Consider the following 6,000-nt stretch of genomic DNA (forward strand, 5'->3'; position numbering starts at 1 on the left):
TAAAGTATAGAATTCTTGAATAAGTTCTTACCAAATGTTTGCATAGAACTTTCCATTTCATGATCTTTAAAATACAGTGTGAATTAAGCTACACCAATTTTCTGACTTCACACAGAACCACAGAATGGGTAGGGTGGCAAGGGAGCATTGGAAGTCATGTAGTCCAACCTTCCTGCTCCAGCAGGGTTCCCTAGAGCACGTTACTCAGGACTGTGTATTGATGGCTTTTGAATATCTCCAGAGCAAAATGGTCCAAAGTCTCTCTGGAAATCTGTTCCAGTGCTCGGTCACCCTCACAGTAAAGAAATCCTTCCTCATGTTTAGGTGGAACTTCCTGTGTTCCAGTTTCTACCCTTTGCCTCTCATCCTGTTCCTCTGCGCCGCCAAGAAGAGCCTGACTGCATTCTCCTGACGCCCTCTCTTCAGATACTTACAGACATTGATGACGTCTCCTCTCAGTTATCTCTTCTCGAGACTGAACAAGCCCAGCTCCCTCAGGCTTTCATAGAATCATAGAATTGTTTAGGTTGGAAAAGACCTCTTAGATCATCTAGTCCAATTGTTAATAGTTTCCTCATAAGTGAGGAGCTCACAGTCCCATAACTATCTTTGTTGCCTTCCGTTGGACTCGTTCCAGGAGCTCCATGTCTCTCTTACACTGAGGAGCCCAGAACTAGACACAGCACTCCAGATGTGACCTCAGCAGGGCTGAGCAGAGGGGCAGGATCACCTCCCTCAGTCTACTGGAAATCCTCTTCCTAATGCATCCCAGGGTATCTTTGGCCTGCTTGACCACAAGCACACACTGCTGGCTCATGGACAGTTGCTTATCCAACAGGACCCCCAGGTCCTTCTCTGCAGAGCTGATTTCCAGCAAGTCGGCCGCCGGTCTGTGCTGGTGCCTGGGATTATTCCTCCCCATGTGTAGGACCTTGCATTTGCCCTTGTTGAATTTCAGAAAGTTCCTCTCTGCCCATTTGTCCAGCCTGTCAAGGTCCTTCTGAAGGGCTGCACAGCACCTGGGGGTATTGGCTGCTCCTCCCAGCTTTGTGTCATCAGAGAACTTGCTGAGTAGGCACTCCATCCCTCATAAGTTAAATAATACTGGGACTAGAGTTGAACCTTCAGGGACACTGCTAGCTACCGGCCTCCAACTGACCTGTGTCACTGATCCCAACCCTCTGAGTTCTGCCATTCAGCCAGTTCTCAATCCATCTCACCATCCACTCATCCAGTTCTCAGTTCCTGAGCTTGGCTATGAGGGTATCATGAGACAGCATCAGAAGTCTTGAGGAAGTCTAGATACTCTCCCAGAAGGTGTGCTGTGCTATTTGTTTGCATAGACAAGGGCTCTGTGCATAACTTCACAAGTGAATGTTTTGTTCGGAAAGAAGATACTACCGGATATGCACTTGAAATTTTATGTGACAAATGGAGGCACAGGTGGTTAATGTTGTCCTAGGCCATATTAGCTGTTAAATGCCTCAGTATCTGGATGAAATAGAGTCAATCCTTTTTTGTTCTTGTATACCTACTTTTGAAACTTTAAAACTTTGAAACAAAGACATACCCTCTGGGGAATCTTTACCCAAGTTGTTTGAAAGTGTGGCGCTTCTCTTCACTCAACTAAATGGGATACTTTAATTAGAAGAGCTTTCTCCTAGTTGTCAGAAAATTATGTGAGTTCAAAGAGCATGCAGGTCATCTGGAACTGAACTGTATCTGGGGTAGCTGTACCATACAAGGGAATAAGTATTTGAACATCAGAGTTTAAAGAATGGGAAAGGTACATCTCTATGGAGTGTTTGAGATAAAGCTGTATGAAATTATTTATTGAAATAGTCCCTCGGGGCTCTGCAGATCATCACATGTGGACATGTCGTGTAATGCTGGTTGTATGCTGTACAGACAGCCTTCTCTGATTTTTACTAACATATCTGTTACACTTATTAATCCAGGCAACTTTTTGGTAACAAGTTATATTATGTACCTTTTTTTTATATTGTATTTTTTAAAAATTGTAAAATAAATTTTCCATTTACAAAGTCAGTTTGCCAAGTGAAAAAAAAATGTATGAAGTAAATTCTCATTTTTTTTCCTCCATGGATTATCTCTTAATACTACTTGAACTAAGATGTTTGCTATAAAGATTTCACATTCTGGTTTCCCAAAATGTTAATACTGAGTTCTGATGAGTAATAAATGCATAAGTCACTGAACCAGCCACTTCAGATTCAGTGAGTAGAAATGATAGCCTGTCATACTAAAAATGTGTCAAAACCTGTCTTACATTTGTAAAGGAAGGAAGAAAAAAAAAATATTATATGCTAGCTTCAGTGGAACAAAACTACCTGCCAGTTTAGGCTCTTCATGATAGCCATATGTGTTTCCTATCCCCCATCATTTTATTTCTAAAACTGCAATGAGTTTACGCTTCTCTTATTCAGTTGGAATTTCACTATGGTCATTAGTACTTTATCAATACAGAAACAACCAGCTCTGCTATTTCCAGCTTTTACAGACCTTTCTCTTCTTCACTGATACTTTCTGCAGTTTCCATAGGAACTACTAGCCATTTATTTTGTCTTTCTAAAGAGAAAATAATCTGTATATCTGCAGGTCTTCATAACCACACATCTGGAGGTGCTCATGTAGCACTTCTGGAAACTAGTATATATGAAACAAGTATGTATATGAATAATCTAAGTACACACTTAAATGTGGCAGAAAATTTTCAGATTTCTTTAGCACGCTGTAAGGACTCCTATGAAAAGATGATAATATTATGTGGATAAACATATCTCATAAGCACTTCAGACAAGATGATTTCGGTATTATGGATCTAAGCTCTGCTACTATTTTACCATAAACCAATTGCAAACTGACAGAGCTTGGAAGAAGCTTTCCATGTATTGTGACTATTCTCTAATAGGCTTATCTTTTTCAAAAGCATCTGGTGCTGGCTGCTATCAGAAGCGTACTCAAGAACTAGATAAACAAATAAAGTTGGTCAAAATATGCAATTGTTTTGATTCTGATCAGTTTATATTACCAGTCTGCATGATACTGAAAATTAGCCACTTTCTATATGAAATATATGTGCTTTCTGTAAAATTAGAAAAAATTTTGTTAGGGACCACATTACCTTTTTTTTGCCAAGTAATATAGATAAATAACTTACATATTCATCAGGGAAGTAAGAACACGATGATATCAAACTGTTGAGGGCATGTGTTGGGAGGAAAGGATTAAAACCAGAAGAATGGCAAGGAGGATGGTAGATTTGCTCAAGTGACCTTGCAGCTCGGAATGCTGAGGTCTGGAAAATAACAGTGTGGGAAACCCCATCTTTTATGCCTACTGCTGTTTATCCTGTCTGTTTTGAGAAGTAGAATCTCTGTGTAGAGATACCATAGGTGTTTACAGAGACTTGGAGGCACTCTTGTGGACATGCTTGAGCTCCCTGTGTTGGGAGAGCTCAGAGCTCATGATCATGAAAAACACAGGGGAGATCACAGCATGGTGGTTAGCTGTATGTGTGCAGGCCTTTGGTAAACTGGTGCATCAGCAGGCCTACCACCCATCAGGATGGGCTGAGCCTAAGCAGGTACTGAAATTGACAGGTTGTGAATTAAGTGAGGTGAAAGTTGCTGTATTTTTTGTAAAGTATTTCGTTCTTGATGTGGATGGTATTTATGTATGGATTTATGTCTAATGCTTTCTGTGAATGAAGCATTTCAGAAAACCCCCTTAACAACCTCCAAGAGCTCTAAATACATGAAGTTGCACATTGCACTTATCTGTGTTTTATTATGTTTGTGTTTTCATGGAGCCATGTGAACACAGAGTCTCTGAGGCTGGCAGTCATCCCTGTAGCTGGTCTAGACCAACATTTTTATTCAAAGTAGAGCTTGCTTCTTAGGGCTATGCCCACTACGATTTAAACAATTCCAAGACTGGATGTTTCACAACCTCTCTGGGTAATCTGTTCTAGTGTTTTACCACCCTGTCAGTAAAAATAAATTTTTTCCTTCAATTTTCTTCTGGTAGCAAGGAGTCTATGATAAATGTGATATAACTCATTTCAAATGGAGGAAGAGTACTTGGAATGTATCGAGCTCTGTCTTGGCATGGATGATGAGCAAGCAGAGAGCTTATGGGCTAGGATGAAAGGGCAGACAAGTAGGGGTGACGCTGTTGTGAGTGTTTGCTACAGGCCCCATGATTGAGAGAAGGCAGTGGATGAGGCCTTCTACAGGCAGCTGGAAGCAGCCCCAAGGTCACAGACCCTGGTTCTCATTGGGGACTTTAACTACCTTGACATCTGTTGGAGAAGCTACAGGGTGAAGCACAAGCAATCCAGGAGGTCCTGGAAAGCATTGATAACAACTTCCTGTCACAGGTAGTGGAGAATCCCACCAGGAATGGTGTACTGCTCAACATTATACTAGCAAACAGGAAAGGCCTTGTTGGAGATGTGAACACTCAGGGCAGCTGTGGCTGTAGTGACCACGAGCATGTAAGACTCTAATCATGGACTTCAGGAGAGATAGCTTTAGCCTCTCTAGGGATCTTCTTGGAAGAATCCCATGGGAAGAGGTCCTGCAGAGAAGAGGGGTCCAAGAGAGTTGGTTGATATTCAGGGATCACTTCCTCTGAGCTCAAGAATGATGCATCCCATTGAGCAAGAAATCAGGCCAAGGGGACAAGAGACCTGCATGGATGAATTAAGAACTCCTTTCATTACTCAAGCATAAGCAGGAGATATGAAGGAGATGGAAGCAAGGTCAGACCACTTGGAATGAATATAGAGAGGTTGTCAGAGCAATTGGAAATGAAACAGGGAAGGCACAGGCCCATCTGGAATTAAGTCTGGTGAAGGATGTCAAGGACAGTAAAAAGGACTTCTTCAAATACATCAGTAACAAAAGGAAGATGATGGATGATGTGGGCCTCTTACTGATGGAGGGGGTAACAGAGGACACAGAGAAGGCAGAGTTACTAAACACTTTCTTTGGATTGGTGTAGACTGTCAAGACCAGCCCTCAGGAACTTCTGACCCAGGAGGCCAGGGTAAAGGAATGTTGGAAGGAAGACTTCCCCTTGGTCCAAGAAGATTGGGTTAGAGAACACCTAGGCAAACTCAACACCCACAAGTCCATAGGCCCTGAGGGAATGCATCCACAAGTGCTGAGAGAGGTGGCAGATACCATAGCAAGGCCACTCACCATCATCTTTGGAAGGGCATGGCAGTCAGAAGAGGTGCCTGAGGACTAGAAGAAAGCCAGTGTCACTGTAGTCTTAAAAAATGGTGAAAAGGAGACCCAGAGAACTACTGGCCCTCATCTCCATCCCTGGAAAGGTGATAGAGTACCTCATTCTGGAGGCCATTTCTATCCACATTAATGACAAGGAGGTGATCAGGAGTAGTCAGCATGGATTCACTAAAGGTAAATCATGCTTGACCAAACTGATTGTCTTCTACAATGAAACTGCCTGGATGGATGAGAGGAGAGCAGTGGATACTGACTTCAGCAAGGCTTTCAACTCTGTCTCTCCCAACATCCTCATAGGCTATCTCAAAGCGTGGACTGGATGAGTGGATGGTGAGATGGATTGAGAACTGGCTGAATGGCAGATCCTGGCAGGTCATAATCAGAGGCAGAGGGGTTAGTTGGAGGCCTGTCACTAGTGGTGTCCCCCAGGGTTCAATACTGGGCCCCGTATTAATTAGCTTATTAATCAATGGCTTAGATGAAGGGGCAGAAGCCTACTCAGCAAGTTCTCTGATGACACAAAGCTGGGAGGAGCAGCCAATACCCCCAGGTGCTGTGCAGCCCTTCAGAAGGACCTTGACAGGCTGGACAAATGGGCAGAGAGGAACTTTCTGAAATTCAACAAGGGCAAATGCAAGGTCCTACACATGGGGAGGAATAATCCCAGGCACCAGCACAGACCGGCGGCCGACTTGCTGGAAATCAGCTCTGCAGAGAAGGACCT

The 6,000-nt window shown here is 43.0% G+C and overlaps 1 protein-coding gene across 5 annotated transcripts in view; it reads left to right on the top strand.

Moving 5' to 3' along the window:
• APBA1 (amyloid beta precursor protein binding family A member 1) overlaps window positions 1-6,000 on the top strand; it is an 80,596-nt gene that overhangs the window by 67,541 nt on the left and 7,055 nt on the right. The window lies entirely within an intron of this gene.

This window comes from Manacus vitellinus, unplaced genomic scaffold, assembly GCF_001715985.3.
Source record: "Manacus vitellinus isolate BGI_N305 unplaced genomic scaffold, ASM171598v3 scaffold_9_pilon, whole genome shotgun sequence".
Lineage (NCBI taxonomy): Eukaryota > Metazoa > Chordata > Aves > Passeriformes > Pipridae > Manacus > Manacus vitellinus.